This window comes from Dipodomys ordii, unplaced genomic scaffold (assembly GCF_000151885.1).
Source record: "Dipodomys ordii isolate 6190 unplaced genomic scaffold, Dord_2.0 Scaffold37, whole genome shotgun sequence".
NCBI classification, from domain to species: domain Eukaryota; kingdom Metazoa; phylum Chordata; class Mammalia; order Rodentia; family Heteromyidae; genus Dipodomys; species Dipodomys ordii.
The window spans coordinates 16,571,061-16,590,831 of record NW_012267253.1 but is presented as its reverse complement, the minus strand read 5'-3'; positions in this window follow the sequence as shown (position 1 = coordinate 16,590,831).

Sequence of the window (19,771 nt, the reverse complement as noted above, 5' to 3'; positions counted from 1 at the left end):
GTAAAATTCACTTTTCAAAGACAAGCTATACGAAACCACCAAAAGCAAAGAAAGGTAAGGTCTGAAGAGATTGGTGCAGAATTGTCTATTTCAAGAGTGACCCTTTGACTTAGAGAGCTGCTTCTCTTGCTTCTCATTTCATATGTGGAGTAAATATAAACAGGAATCTGTCCCAAGCATCTATCCTGAACACTGATTGAAACCAGTCATGTAAAAGCAGTGTTTTTGAGCTCTGCCAAGAGTACTGCCATTATCACCTGAATAAAAATAATTCCATTCTCAGGCCTACCAGCTAACAGATATAAGATTCCAATTTAATTAGGACAACAATGTGAAGGCAGCTCAAATAAAAAAGTAGGAACAATTTTCTAATGGGTTTAAATTGTGAGCTCATGACAGACTATGACAGATGACATATTTATTTTTCAAGGGAGCTAAACGAACACCTTAGATTTAAAAAAAAATGTGAGCTAAAAACACTGCAAATTTGGAATTAATTAATCCATTGACAATATAGTTTTTAAAAGCACTTTCTATTATAAAAGAAAAAAACAGATCTTTAAATCCCAAGAAGGCTAAATTCAATATGTTATCGGAATATTTGACCTTTTTCAGGAACTGAAGATGTGGAATTACCAGGTGCACATGGGGGTCGAGTGCTCTCCTGAAGTTTCACTAAATAGCTTTGGTCTCATCTCTTATCTAAAACACTTCAGTCTCAGGTTTCAACCAGTATTGTGGTTAGGAGGCTGCCTCTTAATTCATTTTCAATGCATCAAGTTTTATATGTGTGTGCCTTGACTCTGGGCCTTTTGGCAAAATGTTTAATCTAATAAAATCCCGATCTAGCATTTTGTCTTCCTAATTGTGACCTTCGTTTCCTTCAGAAATAGACAATTCAAATATGACTGCAGAAACTGAGTGGAAAATGAGAATATAAGTATACACATGCTTGAACACATCACTGTGAACTAATGACTAATTACTGTGCAATTGAATACTAATGGAGAGACCCATGAAATCAACATGAACAGGAAATGAACTCAATATGACCAATGGTTCTACAATTAAAATCAAATAAATGCCTCATAATAGAATGACTTAAAAGATATTACTACAGCCAGTCAATTATTCTTCAGGTTACACTTTTACTAAAAAATAAGCTCAAAGCCAGGTACAGAAGTATGTAGCTTGATATCTTTGGAAAAGTTAATGTGCATCTGAAATGTGAATTATAGTGTTGTAATTATCTTCAAATTAAAGTATGTAAAACTAGTTCAAAAGCAAGTCGCTTATTAAAGCAAATCAGATAAACATGAATTTCAGGAAGGAAACTTGAGAGGTTAACTTTCTAGACCGCTTAATTAATTAATTATCATTCTGAATATTTAACTCTTTAAGTCTTGATAAATCTGTCAGAAATTATCAATAGAGAGGAAGCTTAAGATTGGGGGTGGGAAGAACAAGAAACAAATGAAACAAACAAATTATTAAAGAGTTAACCTTTAGTTCCTGAAGATTCACTGGCAATTTCTAAGAATTGATTAACAATTTTATTGAAGTAATTGTATACACATTTCCTTCAGTTCTATTTCATTTGCTTCCTTTTCTGCAACCAAGTGTCTGCATGAGGCAGATTGAAATAAAGTGCAATATTTTCTCTTGAAAAGTCTACTCGCTTATCAGATGTGGATCTAATCAAGGACCTAATAAGTCTATAATGGTACATTTGCTTCCCAGGAGATACCACTGTTTCTCATCATTCCAGAAAATACCCCTTGCAAGGTGCAACCGAGAGCCACAGACTCACTGCAACAGTCTAATAATTTGATTGGGAGCCCTTAGGCAGGGATAACTTAAATTACAATTAGAGAGCCTTCACACTGGTGCTAACATCTGTGTACTGAACCACTGTATACTGATTAAAGGTTTTTAAAAGAGAACTAAGTACTTCCCACATTAGAGAAGAGTGTAATTCTAATGGCCCTCATCCTTGGTATGTAATACTTCAACGTTCCCTGCTGAGCTTCCTGCTTGGGAGTCCAAAGAAGGCACACCCTGGAAAAAGAAAAAACTATGTTAGAAGTGTCCAATAAATTGGTTCGGTGTCAATGGGCAGGTAGACAGCCCTGGGAAGGGAAAGGAAGACCACGTTCATTCCATCACTCTTTCAATGCCAATTCCCCCTGAGTTTATAGCTTTGTTGTTGTTGAGGTGGCTTGGGCTTTTGTATTCCTGTTAAAAGAAGGATTCTAGGAAGAGGTCAGGACTCAATGCAATTGCCATGGGGGCACCAATTAATGAAAGCTGAAATAAATGAGGGCATGCACACGACATCCCTCAGTGTCCTCCCTGCCTTGCTATTAAATAAGTCGTGCATGTGAAGAGAACAGAGTCCCTGGAAAGAGCCACTGAGCTCCCCCCCCTCCACACACACACACCCCTCCCCACCATTCCCTAACCACTCCCTTCCACCCCAACTCATCCCCCCCCATCCATTAAGGCCTCTTTCCAGCACATGGCTGCAGCAGATGTCTCTGAGGAAACATTTTGTTTCCCCTCTGTATCCAGGCTCAAACACCTGGGCTCTGACATGACGTCCAGTGGAGGCTATTTTCCTTTTTTAAACTTTCCTTTTATTTGGTTTGCATACAAGGCTAATAATGAGGTTTAAAAAACTATACACAATCAGTGTACAATTACACCCATCGGGAGTCTGACATGTAATTTCTGATAAACCCATATAACTAGGAACAGCCAAAGGAACCACAGAGCGCACACAATGTGTGGGGTCATCAGAACACAATGCCAACACAATCTCTGCGTCATGTCTTGTTGCATAGTATTAATCAGTGCAAACATTGTTTGGGAAATGAGAGAGGAGAGAAAGAGCAGTTTCCCAGCTGCTACTGCTTTGCCATCAAATCTGATAGTTCCATCTCACATTAGAAACTTCAGTAATAAAGCTTAGGACCGAGTAATGACACTTGAGGAGTCTACTTAAAAACAAAATCAATTAATAGATCCTTGTATATAGACCCAACTGTCCCGATCACTTTTTCCCACACGACATTTCTTGGGCAATTTGAATACTTTCCTAAATTTAGGAAATAACACTTAAATCCTAAACAGCTACAATATGTGAAGATTGTGTATTCACATTATCTAAACAATCGGCATCATTGGCTAATTAACACCTACAATTTCGATTTCTTTCAATGTTTCGATTCCTACATGTTGGAGCACAATTATTCTTCAGTGGATGGTTATAGGTAAAGGATAGGATAAGATTTCATTAAGAAAGAATTATCTCGGACCACAAGATGACAGCTCAGGTCATTAGGAAGCACAATGCAATACTATTGTCAATACTATTGATACGTCTTAGGAAAAGTGAGTCTGGGAAATGCGGAAATGTCACAAGCTTTGTGCTACCTTCATTTTAATAGAGCATAGCATGACCTGGATAGGAGGGGTTGACTACTTCAATTAGGTTTATGCTATTTTCAATACGACTTCCAATCAGTGCATTTAGCTGGAAAGCAATTCCTGGCTTTATTATTACTGTTGTCATCCTTAAAATGCATTCTATTTATTTTTTTTAATTCACCAGGAGGGGTAAAGGGAAGATGGGAGCAATAAAGAAAAAGAGCCGGTAACATGCCCTTAGGGACCAATAGCAAAGGGAGGAGAATCACAGGGGAAGAAAGAAAAGAGATGAAAATGAAAGGCATATCTTATTAAAACATCATAATTAAGAAGTAATAGGTATTCATAAAGAGACTGAAGCCCAAAGGTCTAAAGATGTCTTACAGTAACATGGGCAAATGTCTACTAATAAGTAATAATCAAATAATCTACGTTAAAAAAGCAATCCAAACCAGAAGAAAATGAGATGCAGAAACGAATCTCACAATTCCTACCTCCCACTGTGCAGTGTGGACAGACCTAAGCAGAAACCCACAAAAGGAAGAAGAAAAGTCCTAAACTCCTTTCAACAACACCGAGATTCTGGCAGAGGGAAAGAAGCATTTGCTAAGCAAACTCCTCATTCGCCCATCACCTGTAGCTCATATGATGGGATAGTCCCAACTCCAAAACCTGAGATCCCAGGGAATCAGGACTAATGATGAAACTGACTCCACATTATTCATTTTGGCACAAGACAGAAAATACTTGGATGAATTTTCCCCTTAGCTCCTGTGCTTTAACTTAGCTGGACCTCTGAGCACTGAGACCAGCTGAAGAGAAGAATACATTTGGTCCTTGGACACCCCCTAGTGTCTATGTGAGCATGAACACGTCTGGCAGGTAGCTTCCTTCCTCACTAGTTGTACTCAACAGATAGGAGCAAGATGAGGATCTCAAGACAGAAGTGGCAGGATGTTCTATCCTTTGGGAACCCTGAATTGATTTCAGGACAGGCATACCAGTGTGGAGCCCCCAACTCCTCTCAGATACTTCCTGAAAATTCCTGTTTGTCTGTAACTCTGTCTTAGTGTGTCAGTTTGTCACAAGAAAATATAGCAAATTAGAGGTAGAACCAAGAAAGGCTTACAATTTGTTTCCCACACCCCCTCTCACCCTGCCCCCCAGAAAAAAATATGAATTTTACAGTTAATATACTGGTTGTAAAATGGAAAGGAGACATGGAGGAAAAATCTATTTCAGAGAATATATGGGGGTTTGTCTTTATATAGATAACTTGTGAGTGTTTGAATAAGCACTGTGAAGTATTTATGTTTACTCCTGTGATTGGATGTGAATACTGAATAAAGTCTCAACAGCCTGCTTGCCCCTTCTCCCAGTCAGCGCTTCTCAGAGCAATATTTCATTTGTGTGATGAAGAGATAATTTAAAAGTGGCTTAGAAAAGCTTCCATGTAAGCGCCTTTGAAAGTTCCCATAAAACTATGTGTGACTCCCTTTCCATCTAAGTAAATTAATACGTTGTGTTCTAGAATTATCTATAGACTAGCCTTTCTCCACTAAAGTACTGTTCAAATTATGCAGTATGGATTTCATCCACAGTCATCTTAAAGCATAAATATGCCAAATATTGTAAATTTGTCCTGGTACTGGGGCTGACACTTGACCATTTGAGCTATAGCTCCACTTCTGGCTTTTTGGTGGATAATTGGAAATAACAGTCTCACAGACTTTATTGCCTTGGTTGGCTCCAAACCACAATGGTCAGATCTCAGCCTCCTGAGTGGCTAGGATTACAGACTTAAGCCACCAGCACTCAGTGTGAAAATATTCTACATATAACTTACTAAAACCCCAAGAGACACTGCCTGTAATGCTTACCTCCAAATGCTTTCTCAGACATTCTATTAATTGTTAAAGACTATTATACCAATAGAGAACATGCCACCTTGTTGTATTGGGACAAATCTACTGAGTCACATTTCAGAAGTCAATGGTCCTAAGATGTCAACTGCTTCATACCCTTGTATAAGAAAGTGAGAAGTTCAGAGTGATTGACTGCCTCCCAGTACATGAAAAAGTTGCCAAAGGCTCCCACAGGTACAGGTGTCCTGTACCCAACCCCCTTTTGCTCACTGATAGTGGTAAATACAAGCTTGTCTGTGGTTGTTATGTCTGTACTCTATATTGAGGACACATTTTTCTGAAAGGAGAAGGTGTCCAGCCAACTCCACAGTCCATATTGCCTGGGAAGATGGTGAATCAAGGTCTCTTCTGCCCTGGATTATTCATTAATGAATCACACGGGCGGCTTGCATTGTCAGTAGACAGGAAAGAAATGAGAGGAAGAATGTCAGCAGCATCTTGCCTGCCACCACCCGTACCCAGAGCAAGGGAAGCATGTGAATGAAACTGTTTGTTCCATCCCCGGCAGGAAATGCTACTGTTTTAAATACCAAACAGAGATAGCACTTGTTTCTGGTTGCAGCCCACACAAAACAAACTTACTTTTTAAAAAAGGAATCTTGGCATATGGTAACAAAACCTATATAATTCTCTTGATCTTTAATCTCTATGCCAATGTCTGTTTTACAGATTATGGCCTCAGCCCGACAAATCTGCTTTGTGAGTTTTTGGCTGACAAATCTGGCAACCCAAACGCTGTCTGAAATACATTCAAAAAGGCTAAACATTTTCATAATAGCTACTTTACATAGCCTAGTAGGTTTCCCTTTAGGACACCAATTAGATTTTTTTTTAAAGTGACAGTGTTAATTTTTATGATGACACACAGAACTGAGATTTTTATTTAATGCGCCTGGTCTTTTTTTTTTTTTTAAGCTTTTCAAGGAGCTCAAACACTTTGCCAACAGACGGGTGTTGCAGCAGGGGTGATTATAGTAATTTTTCATGTAATTGGGAGTCGCCATTTGGTTGCTATCTTTCACAGGCTTGTTGACTCATCATATAATCCTTTATAAGAGGGGGGGAGGTTGCTGTATGTCATAGGAATGTGTCAAGCAGCCAGGAAATAACAAACAGAGGAGACCCTCCCCCCCCCTGCCCTACCTGGTGGGGACCAACCGAGAGGGGTTTTAACATCTGTTCAGTTCTTTAGACTGTAATATATTTTCATTTAATAGCAATGACCAAACACTGAGAGGAGTTATGGAAAATTTGGGGGAGAAATCTGTGATTGTTTCTCTGGAGAAGATACCTTCACAAAAAAAAAAAAGACTCTGTTACCCACTGTAAATGCATGCACAGTCTTGAAAAGATCCTAAGGCATGAAGTGCTCATTAGAAATATCAGAACTTCCTTGTCCCTCCTCACAAAGAATTTAAGGCCCCAAATAAATGCTGCATATTGTTTCCCTAGAGTTGATTTATATTTTTATTTTTTCATCTCCTAGAATACTGGTAGTTAGCACATTGTTTTAATGGAACAGACACCTGAGTAGAAGGCCATGCATGATTATTACCTAATAATAAAACAAAAAAAGAACTAAGGGCTGGAAGTTGGGGGCCTCTGAGGTCTAAGCCCAGATCTGTCATGTTGGATAACAGAGTTGTGTAAATGTAACAAGGCCTCAAATTCTCATCACGTTATAAGCAAAACGGAAAACCACTATGATCCCTGAGTTTCCCTAAGAAAGAAGTAAAAATAAATAACACAGTGAGTCTGAAAATATTTCGTGAGTTAAACACTAAATACTAGGCCTTACAGTTTAACTTGAAATGATGGTTTCCGTTAACACTTTGCCATCTGTGAGCCAGTAAGGTTGGCGCAGCCATCTGCAACTTGCATTCTATCTGACTCTGTACGCACAATTTCCTTTGGAATTTTCCAAGAGTATTAGAACTAAGCTGCTCATTTTTTTCTGAAAAGCATCAGATGAAAAGTCTCCTTTCTGTTCACTTCTGATTAGTAACTGTTTTTTGTTGTTGTTTTTAATTTTTTTTCTCATTTAAGACTCTGACTATTGACAGACTTGTCACCTGAAGACAAGAGCTGGGATTGGATCTGCTGAACCCAATTCTGGATTGGTGATTGGATGAATACTGAACTTGGATTTGCTTTTGTTTGATTTTTTTTTTTTTTTTGCAGCCCAGCATTAGTGGCTCATGCCTATAATAATATTAGCTACTTGACTATTATAGATCCAGAGGGTCACAGTTAAAGGCCAGTAAAAGCAAAAAGTCCTCTAGTTCCCATCCTAACCAATAGTTCAGTGTGGTGGCATACCAGGCCACAAAGTTACAAGACTTAGTAACATGTACCTGTCTTTGTATATAGACTGACTCATGCAAAACAGAGATCTTGTCTCAAAAATAACCACTGCAGAAAGGGTTGAGTATGGGGCTCAAATAAGAGTACCTGGCTAGCAAGTACTAAGCCTGGAGTGTGTACTAACAAACAAACAAGCAATGTTTATATGTGGTGTTTGTTTGTTGGGAGGGGGTATTTGGGAGAGGGTTGTTTTGAGGGTTTGGTTCCTTTGTTTACAATGAGCCGCAAACATTCAGAGCAAATTCTCTACCACTAAGTCATGTCTTCAGTCTTTGAGTTTGCTTTTTTAAATCAAGTTATCTGAATTCCACACAATTAAAAGCATAACAATGAATATGTTCAATCTTACTTAAGTTTTAATATCTACAATAAAGGTAGATGCCTTACCAACCACATGTTACAACTAATCCGGATATGAAGATTAATGTGAGTTAGCCCTTCGTTAGTTATCTTTCCTGAGTCCTAAACAATTTTAAATAAGTGAGCATGAGATATAATTATAAGCAAAAGCCGGTGCCAGTGGCTCGTGCCTGTAATCCTAGCTTGTCAGGAGGCTGAGATCTGAGGATTATGGTTCAAAGCCAGCCCAGACAGGAAAGTCAATTAACCATCAGGAAACCAGAAGTGGCGCTATGGCTGAAAGTGGTAGAGTGCTAGACTTGAGCTGAAGAGCTCAGGGATAGCACCCAGGCCCAGAGTGCAAGCCCTATGACTAACAAAAAGAAAAAAGAAAGAAAGACAACTAAATTCAACTCTTATGTCACCGAAAGTAAATACAAAATATGAGTATAGGTCATGCACTTTTAGACTGCTGCCTAGCCAGGATGATTGCTGATGTTTAATTTCACATGCTCATTACTTTCAAAAGAGCATCAATGGTATAGGCCTCAGACAGAAGTCCGCTGACAAGCAGACCATCAAAGAAAAGAGTTGGCAAAATTCAAATCTATTTTTATCTAATGACTACTTCAGATAACTGATAGCAAAGACAAAATCCATGAGACAATTTCCTCTTTGATAAAAGAAACTCTGAATAATCAAACAGGGAACTTTGTACCTTCTGGGAATCTATAAACACTGAGGACACTTTACTTTCTGATTTGTCATATCTGTCCGGTTAAACAGAAAAGAGTAATGAAACCAGGGAATGGTAAGTACACAAGTTTTTACAGTCAGGATTGGAAGTTCATTTCATAAATTACAATTCCATCTAACATTCAAAAGACAGACAACCCCATGTTAAAACTTTTTTGAATTAGGCATACATTTGTAGTATGAGGGGATTTTGTGTTGATAGCTCCACACATGCACACAGAGCACTTTGAACAAATTCACAACCTTCACCTCCACCTCCCTCTTCCCCCCCCTTTTCAGTGTTTGCTGGGTTTCATTACACTGTCTTCATGTGTGTATGTTCTTGCATATATGCATATATATGCATTGTATGTATGTACATGCATACATATACAACATACATACATGTGCATGCATACATGCACACATGATTAATATCCTTAAATCTTCTTCACCCCTCAATAGCCCCTTTTCTCCTCCTCCTCTGACTGGTCCCCTCCTAGTCAGCCCCCTCAAAAAAGGGGGAAAAAATCTATGAATTTCAGTTCTGCTATTTAGATCATGCCACCGGTAATGACTTTTCTTCCATCCCTAATGGTCATACAACCATAAAAGTCACAACCTACCCCCATCACAAAGCCAACTTAGCCTGTGATACACGGGGATTTTTTTCTTCTCAAGAATACTTTGTTTTTTCACACTCCACCTTGTTGGGGACACACAGAGATATCTGATGAACTATTTGTTTTTGGCCACATGGCACTGATCAAATTATGGAGCAAAAAGTGTACACACTCCTTGTCACAGGCCTGCATTACAGAGTGAACAACTTCTTTAACTCCATTAATAAATTTGGTTTTGTAATGGTTTGAGCATTTTCCTCCTTGTTGTTTTTTTTTTTTTTAACTCAGAAAAATAAGCAGGGGGAGGTACATAGAGACAAGGGCATATGAGAATTGATGTATCTACTAGTTTTCCTCTTGAGTTTAAAATCATAAACTATTTGCTATTATGAATTCTTAGACACAGCCTGTCAGATCTAGTGTGATAATTAATATAATGGCATACTGTAAATGCCAGTGTAGTTAAGGCTGTTATCTTGGTGACTGCTGCTGTTTCTGACAATGCTATTAATAACATTACTATGTTGATAATGATACTAACAAACAATGTTAAATACAAACAACACAATGTACCTCATGCTACACATACTGGAAATCGTGCAGTTCTTGGCCAAAGCTGAGAATCTATATTGAATGCATCACCCACAGAATTTATCTTCTGAGTATCTATATACTGGATATGAAGGAGGGAGAGTTTGCCACAAAAATGCTACAAAACCAGTCTTACATAATGTTAGGTTTTTAAAAGAGGTAGCCGAGTAAGAACTGCAGCACTCGCATGGTATTCAGGTAAGGGGTAGTTTATTCAGTAGACCTGCTGGGACCAGGCAAGGTTGGCACTCCACGTGGCTGGGAAAGGCCTGGGAATGAGAGAGAGAGAGCTGGGAAAGAGAGGAAAGAGCTAGAAAAGAGCAGAGAGAGGGGTAAGAACAGTAGCACTCACGTGGTATTCAGGTAAGGGGTAGGTTTATTCAGTAGACCTGCTGGGACCAGGCAAGGTTGGCACTCCACGTGGCTGGGAAAGGAAAGAGGAAAGAAAGGAAAGAGAGATAAAAGAGCTAGAAAAGGGAGAGGGAGCAGAGAGAGCAGAGAGCTAGAAACGAACAGAGAGAGCTAGAATACAACAGAGAGAGCTAGGTAGCAGAGAGAGCTAGAATAGAACAGAGAGAGCTAGAAAAGAGCAAGAGAGCAGAGAGAGAGAGCAGAAAAGAACTGAGAGAGCGAGAGAGAGAGCTAGAAAAAGGCAGAGAGAGCGCCTGGGCCTGAACTAGGCCTTATCTAGGGTATGGGCGGGGAAAGGTGTGGCCACATCAAATTCAGATGTGACCTCTTCCAGGTGTCCCTGTTGCCTAGGTAACGCAGGTACTGGGTGGAGACTTTGCTGTGAGGAGGGTGGAGTCTGCTAGCCATCCAGGAGCGGACTTAACACATAATAGTTCTTCAAGTACATATCAAAAGCTGGCAAATTTGAAGATGAGGAATTTCTGGTGAAATGAGACCAACGTGAGAGAAGCAAAGATTCATACTACATACTTCAAAAAAAATATATATATATATATAATAGCATCAACAAAGCAATACATAGGAAGGAACTTTATTTCCCTAATCTTTTTCTGATTACAAATGTGACAAACAAAATTGTAAAAAAAAAAAAAAAATAGCAGAGGGCTGAGAAGGTGGGCTCAGTTGTAGAGCGCTTGCCTTGCATGCAGGAGGCCCTGGGTTCAATTCCTCAGCACCACATAAGCAGAAAAGCCAGAAGTGGCGCTGTGTCTCAAGTGGTAGAGTACTAGCCTTGAGCTGAAGAGCTGAGGGACAGTGCCTATGCCCAGAGTTCGAGCCCCACGACCAACAACAACAACAACAAAAAAGAGCAGAATATGTAGAATTGTAGAAAGAAAATAAAAAGCATTTATATACTACCAATGTGTAGGTAATTTAAATTTTGAGTAATTTATTTTGTAATGGGTAAGAGTTATAATTAGAATAACAATTTATACAAGTGTTTTTTTTTCAAATATCCTATCATAACCTTACTGGGAAAGGTACAATCAATTTGGGGGGAAGGGAATATTCTTAGCTTAATTTTGTGCAATAGAATGGGGGCTTTTACAGTAAAATTTTTTCATTACTCCTTTATTCATTTATACAATGCATAAGTATATAGGGTTATGATGTCCCATGATTTCTATGTGTACATCATAGACAAAATTCTGAAAATAACAGCTATATGTCTATCATGATTCTAGTTGATTTATTAGTAGAAAAGCATTTGTATAACATTTTAATAGTAAAACATTTTCAAAACCAACTAATGTCAATAAGAAAAATCCTTTAAAAAACCTTAGAGGATCAGGGGTTTGAATTCATTGGACTTGCTTGCTAGGATTGTGTTCTACCACTTCAGCCATGTCTCCATCTTAAATTTTTGCTGATTATTTTAGAAATAGAATCTAGTAAACTTTTCTGTCCAGGTGGGCTTCAAACCTGGGTCCTCCAGACCTCATCATCCCAAATAGAGAGGATTACAGACATAAACCACTGGCACCTGGCTCAAGAAATGTCCTTTAAATTCTGTTCTATTATGATATTAATGGAGATACCAATTGCCTTCACTTGATTACATTCATCTATGTGGAATTCCTCTAAGCAGAAACAGAAACTGCTATCAACCCAGAGCTCACAAGGTAGATACAACCCAATCAATAAAGCAATAATTGCAAAATTTCAACTGTAATAAATGCCATTATGCTCAGAAAGTCCAAAACAAGCATATTTAATCTTATTTAACCTAAAAGCAAAGGTAAGCTCATTGTATGTTGAAGGACAAGTATAGAGTTAAGAGGAAAAGGGTATGCTAGATAGAAAAAAACAACATATACTAATATGCAGAATAGTATGTCTGATTTGGTCTCCAGAGGTATCGTTGAAGAATAAGGACCAAATACTGTCTCTCACAGGGTCCCTGTCTAAGGAGATTATTACTAAGGAGCTTGGCGTGAATTCAGCAGATGTTTGTGTTCAGTAGAGACAGGGTTGTAGGTACCTCTAGAAGTATGGATGACTCTGCCTGAAATATAGGTAGGTAGGTGTTTAAATCCATTATGTGCCGGCTAAGCCTGCTATGTGAATATGGCAGAGGTGGGCCTGTGGGGGTGGGGGCGGAGCATCGCTGGAAAGAGAGAGAAGTGTGTTCTGCCGCTTTGGAGGCTGGGAGGTCAGGGATCAAGGAAGCAGCATCTGGTGGGCCTTCTTTTGGCAGAGGAGGGTGAACCCAATCTTTATAAGAATTATTAGGGGCTGGGAAGATGGCTCAGTGGTAGAGTGCTTGCCTCGCATGCATGAGGCCCTGGGTTCAATTCCTCAGCACCACATAAGCAGAAAAAAGCTGGAAGTGGCACTGTGGCTCAAGTGGTAGAGTGTTGGCCTTGAGCTGAAGAGCTGAGTCAGGCCCAGAGTTCAAGCTCCACGACAGACCAAAAAAAAAAAAAAAGAATTATAAATGGCAAAAAAAAGAGCTTCATGGTAAAAAGTTGGCATATGTGTGCAGGGTATTTGAACAAGTCCACTTCCTCTATTACATTGCCATAACTCTCCTTTTTCAAACAGTATTCATTATCTTGCATTATGCAATCAATGTGTGCATAATGAGAGAGAAAGTATATGTGTATATATGATACTTTGAATCGCTTCATCCTCTAGTACATTCTCTTTTCCTTTCCTCACTCACATTGATTTCCCTATTTGATAATCCTCACTTTTATACCCATGTCCTATTATTATGATCATTTTAGCCCTTAGGCTCCATGCAAATAAGCATGTGGCATTTGGCTTTTTAAGCTCAGCTCAACTCAATGATCTCTAGTTCTATCCAGTTTCGTGCAAACAACAGTTTTGTTCTTTTTGGCTAATACTCTATTGTGTATATATACCACATTTCTTCCATGGATCAGTAGTTATTAGGCATCTAGGCTAACAATACAGCTTGACTATTGTAAATAACACTAAGGCAGTCCCTTTTCTATAGTAGCATTAATCCATTTATGAGGTCATTTGACCTAAATATCTTCTCTTGGGCCTCTCTTCCAACACTGTTACACTGGGAATTAAGTTTTTAGCATATGAATTTTGGGGGAATACATTCACACCAAAGATTGGATTAAATGATCTTTTCTGTCACCTTTCCATTCTGTTATTCATTTCCTTATTTTAATTAATGAGATAGTTCGTTTGTGCATCTGAAAAGGCTCAAAATGTAAATAGATATCTCTAGGGTCAGTGCTGACTATATAAGCAAGTGAATATGCACACCCCTCCCCCATAGCCCATCTCACTAAGTAATTAATTATGGCCCACTACTGTCCCTGCTTAAGAGAAAAACAACTAGAAAACATTCAAGTGCATCTCAGATGTATTGGCAGGGTGAACAAATAAAGACTGATCAGCTATAACTGAATCGCAGAAACTAAGGTAGAAGTATATTTTGAGCTATTGGGTTCTTCTACTCTAACTTTGACAGGCATTAGATGATTGGATTAGGAATCCTTAATTTAAGAAAATCAGGATTTCCAAAGAAGAAACACATTTAATTTAAGCAGTTCTGCAAAGCTCAACCTTCTAAAGTATCCTTGCACAGCAATAGAAAAAAAGAAAATTGGACATGCCTGTCATCCTATCTACTCAGGAGATATGAGGATCGTGATTCAAAGCCAGCCAGGACAGAAAAGATTCTTATCTTTAATAAACTGCTCAGAAAAAGCCAGATGTGGTTCTGTGCCTCAAGTGGTAGAGTGCTAGCCTAGAGCAAAAGAAGCTCAGGGATAAAGACTAGGCCCAGAGTTCAAGCCCCAGAACTGCCAAAAAAGAAAAAGAAAGAAAGAGAGAGAGAGAAGAAAAGAAAAGAAAATTAGAGTAGCTAAATTTTATTTCATTTTAAAAACCATATTATACTACTTTCTCAAGCCTATAAACTAGCATTCTGGAGGCTGAGTGTGAGCATCATGAGTTCTAGGCCAGCCTGTGCTATATAGCAAGACCCTGACTCAACCCAAAATCCATAGTAAGAGCAATAATAATAATACACTCTGAGTTTTCAGTATGTTTTCCCCTCTCCAACGATGGCTAACAAACTTAATTTGACTTTTAAAGCATTGTTCCCAATTCACTTATGCCTTCGTTCCTTTAACATTAGACATACAATTATGAAACTACAATTCATTTCCTGTACAGAAAAGGTATAATATTGTGAATCTTAAATCTAATTATGATCTTCCCCTACACTTCAATGATTTTCCTCTGCACTCTAGATATAAACCTAGATTCATATTGTACAAAAAAAATCCAGTTCTTTCCTATTCTGGGTCTCATCTTACCATACTATGCTCTGACCAGCCCTCACTGGGGCCCCCAACAGAGGACATTGTATTATAGGGAAAATAACTGCTTCCATTCTTCACCTGGATGATCTTTTCTCATTCTTCAGCTCCTACCTGCATGTTTCAATAGTTCAATGGAAATAACCCTTATAGGAATACTCAGAACTTAGTCTTCAAGTGCTAACCACGGTTTATAATTACTTGCTGTTTTACATGGATCATTTTAGTATTTATTTAGTATATCCACTAGATTTCAAGCCCCACAAAGGCAAAATTCTGCTATTTCCTTGCCACTAATTTTGTGAAAATCTACCTTCCTCCTGAATATAAATCGTGCCCCAAAAGCAAGGCATTTGTGGTTGTTCCTCAGTAGTGGTCTTCTTAAAACTCTCTACCATAGATACCAAGATATAACTATATAATTTGTATGCTTATATTATTTGTGTATGCACAATATGCTATAATTCTATATCTATATTTGCATGTATTATGGCCTATCACCCCCAAATAGATGACATAGATCTGTAAATATGTGTACATCTATGCATACATATAGAAAGAGGAAGCTTCGCTCAATAAATATCTATAAAGTGCTTTTGTTTCAATTCTAGAGCTACCACTAAATATTGAGCCTAGCACAAGTCACTTAAGCTTCCTGAAATCAATTTTATCATCCAAAACTGACCAAAATAGAACCTTACTTTTGTTATTACCATTAGATTGTTCAAATTTCATGTATATATTGCCTAGATGAGAACAGGACTTTATAAATAAATGAATTCCTTTCTTCATTACCCTGTCCTTCACCTCCATGAACCTCTCAACATGGCTCAACCCTGTCCAAGATAAAGAAATGATTCACAAATCTGGCATTTACCAGCCACTAGTTTACTCTCCCTTCCTGATCCCCAATTAAGAGAAAGCTCATTTTGAGGTTTAATGGAGAGTATCGCAGGTTCATCAGAGTTCAATTCAGCAGTCTGGAGTGAATCTGTAATAATCCATGACCACAGACCAGTTTGTATGTTTCCCCTAATAAAACTCAAGAATGGCTATGTTTAAATGGAATTTTGCAGGTCATTAATCCATTCTAAGGACTGACTCTTTTGGCTGTTTAATTGGGAAACAGTGGTGGTAGGAACAGATTAAAAATCTGGAATTTTCAAGGGGATAAAATGATAGACTATTGACCTTTTATGAATTCATCTTCACAATTTATCTCCACAATTTCTGAAAGACTGGAATTGAGAATATCTAAATACACTTGTCATCCTTCTTCAGGATTTGGATGATAACATTTGCAACCAGCCTCCATAAAATACTGAACTCTGGTACACCAAAAGGGTCCTTCATACTTGAAACTGAAGAAATAAAAGTTTTAGACAACTGTCCTTTCTTGTTCTGAGCAAACCACTGTTCTCTGTTTTGCAACTTCAGGGAAAGATTCCTCCATCCCTCTTGTAAAAAAGAAAAAATGGTGGAAACATAGGCAGGTGTCGCTGTTTTAGTCAATGGGACATGAGGGGACATGGATAGGGAGATTTCCAGGACACACACACACACACACACACACACACAAAGAATGCTCAATATTTTTCTGTCTCTGGATGCTTTGAACTATAAAATAGTTGGTATATAACAGCTATTTGGGAACAGACACTTAGGATATATAAGATAAGAAATATTACACACCTGGCCATGGTGGCTCACACTTATAATCCTAGCTATTCAGGAGGCTCAGATGTGAGAACTGCTGTTCAAAGCCAGCCCTGAGGGGGAAAGTCCATGATACTCTTATCTCCAATTAGCCACCAGAAAACTGGAAGTGGCACCATAGCTCAAGAGTGTTGGCCTTGAGCTAAAAAGCTCAGGAACAGCACTCGGGCCCTAAGTTCAAGCCCCACCACCAAAAAACAAAAACAAAACAAAAAAAACACACATTTAACAGAAGAAAGAACTGTAGTTTAAAATTAATAATTGTCTTTGCACTGAATTACTGAGGAGTAATCCACTGTCCCCATTACCATTGCCATCTTTTTTCCCATATCCCTGTTAGTCCTGAAAGTTTTTAATCCTAGCAAATGCTCACACCAATAGCTTATTACTTCCAAACACCATTTTTAAAAAGTAAAGAAAAAACTTTAATGTCCCAGGCTAGTGGTGCACATTTATAATCCCAGCTATTCAAAAGACTGCACTTTGAAGCCAACCTGGGGAACATAATAACTTTCTGTGTCCATATCAAAAGAATAGGGCTAGAGACGTAGCTTAGTAATCCTGGGTTCAATCCCCAACAGCACAAATAATGATAATAATTTTTAAATGAACAAAATTTTGAAAGAACACTTAGGAAAAAAGGATGATCACTAATTGGTCTTATACTTCAAGAGGATACATGGATGGAAAGATGGATGAATGGATAGATGGATAGATGGATGCTTGGATACAAATATTTCATATATGTATATGTATATATATATATATATATCACATATATTTATCAATGTATAGTAATTTTCCCCTGACTTGAATGGAATGAATTCTAAATCCCAGTAGACAGACACTGTAGATCGTACCAGATCCTACATGTATTGTGTTTTCCTATATATGAATTAATTTTTTCCCTTTCCTTACCCCATGGTATTGAGATCAAACCCAGGCTTGTATGTGATGGGTTACCAATCACCCACTGCACTAAGTTCCCAGCTCCAGAGACATGTTTTCCTATGACAAAGTTCAATGCATGAACTAGGCAGTGGTCCTAGGCTCAAATTTCAGTACTACAAAAAATATTACTAGTTTTTAAATAAAAATTTTAATATACCATTTGTAACTACCTTAATGATAATAACATATAGATTTCAGTATTATTTGTTTTCTTTCCTTATTAAAGCCAGAAAGAAAACACTTTACAGCTCCTCTTTTTGTCTTATCTGAGCTTCTAATCCTCTCTACTTGTGCACTTTGGGGCTATTATTGATTACAATAAACACTACTTGAAGACAGCACTACAATTCTGAGACTGTAGATCACAGAAGAGACTGGCACTAAGTGTCTGTTGGGTGAATAGCCCCAAAGCATAGATTCCCTGGAGAAAAGGGTAACTCCCATCTCAGGTAAAACAAGTTGGACAGAAGTGCTTTGGCAGGAGAGTTCACCATGCTGCTCAAAACAGAGAGTAAAAAGCCGGGTGCCAGTGGCTCACATCTGTAATCCTACCTACTCAGGAGGCTGAGATCTGAGGATGGAGGTTCAAAGCCAATCTGAGCAGGAAAGTCTGTGAGACTCTTTTCTCCAATAAACCACCAGAAAACAGGAAGTGGTGTGTGGTTCAGAGGGTAGAGCACTAGCCTTGAGCTGAAGAGTGCAAGGGCAGCGCTCAAGCCCAGAGTTCAAGCCCCATGACCGACCAAAAAAAAAAAAAAAGAGTAATTTAAAACTTACAATGACCCAACCTAAAGATAAGGATGGAATGCTAAGTGATTTAACTTTGTCACCCACACAGTAAGCTAAAAAGTTCTGTCAGTGTTCAGGATGACCAGAAAAAATGAAATTTCTACAAGAAAAGTCAACAATAACAACAAAATTATAGTTGCTAGAAAAGTTCCATTGGAGCTTCAATGCAAAGGAACATGGTGTCACTAGTAGTCATTCTGGAAATAGGACTATCTCTCCACCATTATCCCCCACAAACACACCATGGGCACAGATACAGTTCAATCACACATTAAACAGTTGTCACGGGATGCAAATGCTTGTGTTTTTCTACTTCCCTTGAAAAAACTTGAAATCTGGCTTCCCACTAAGCCTGCCCCTTATAACAGTATTACGTTAAATAAACAAGCCAGGCCCTATACAGGAGCAGCTTCCTCATCTGATGACTGCTGAAAATCAAGCCAGGGCTTCAGAAAACAGGAAACTCTGAGGTGACCATATATATACACACACACACATATGTGTATATATATATATATATATATATATAATACAGTAATGCACATATGTACTTCTCATTAATTATGTGTTTCCTATGACCTCTGTGCCATTAAACCACAAGCAAAAATTAAGCTATCTTTTTACTCAAAATAAAACAAGTTCTTCTCTGTGTGATAACAGACCTTTCAAGACCTCTTCTCCTCTTTTTTCCACACTGATCCGTGAGCCCGGATGGAGTATATGCTAAGTATTTCTGTTTAAAAAACATTGCAGCACACCACAGATCTTATAAATGATAGCAGTAGGATTTCAGAATAGCAACGATATTGATCATTTGGTTTTGTTTTAACAATACCTTATTTTTAAATTCAGACTACCTGGTGTGAAGGACAGCCTTTTAGGGATTTTGATAGATTAACAGTAAATATAGAGAGATATTGCCTACTATAGCAAGACATTAAATTCAATGCTCTGATGTGTAAGATTATAATATTGCCAAAATATGTCACTAAGGCTAAGATCGTATATGTGCAATGAACTGCTTCCAGAATAAAAAAAATTTATAAATTATATCTTCTTTCTCTCAATGATTCATTCTCACAAATGAATCACCCATCCCATAATTGCAGCCACATTTAATCATTACAGTAAAGTGCAGGGAGAAAGCATAATCTCTTTTCTGTTTGGACAACTCATCTGAGACAAAAATTAGCTTAAAAGTAAATTCATTGAGGATGGCTATCTGGTTACACCTGACCATTAAATGTAAGTTAATTTTTTCTTTTAATTCGGGGTTCAAACAGACACATGACATTCTTTTAGAAAGTAGAGGTTTTTAAATGCAATTACTCAGTGTTTGTTTAATGCTTGATCCACTCAATCGCAATTCTCCCCTAAGCGTTTGTGCAGTAGTTTGTGGATGTGCTTGCAGTAGTACACTTGTGAGCAAAAATCAAACATAAAAACTGATCACATGCTCCCAGCTGGAAACTGTGTGAGGCTTTATTCACTAAGGTAGCAGGCATTATCATTTAGCGCTCCCACA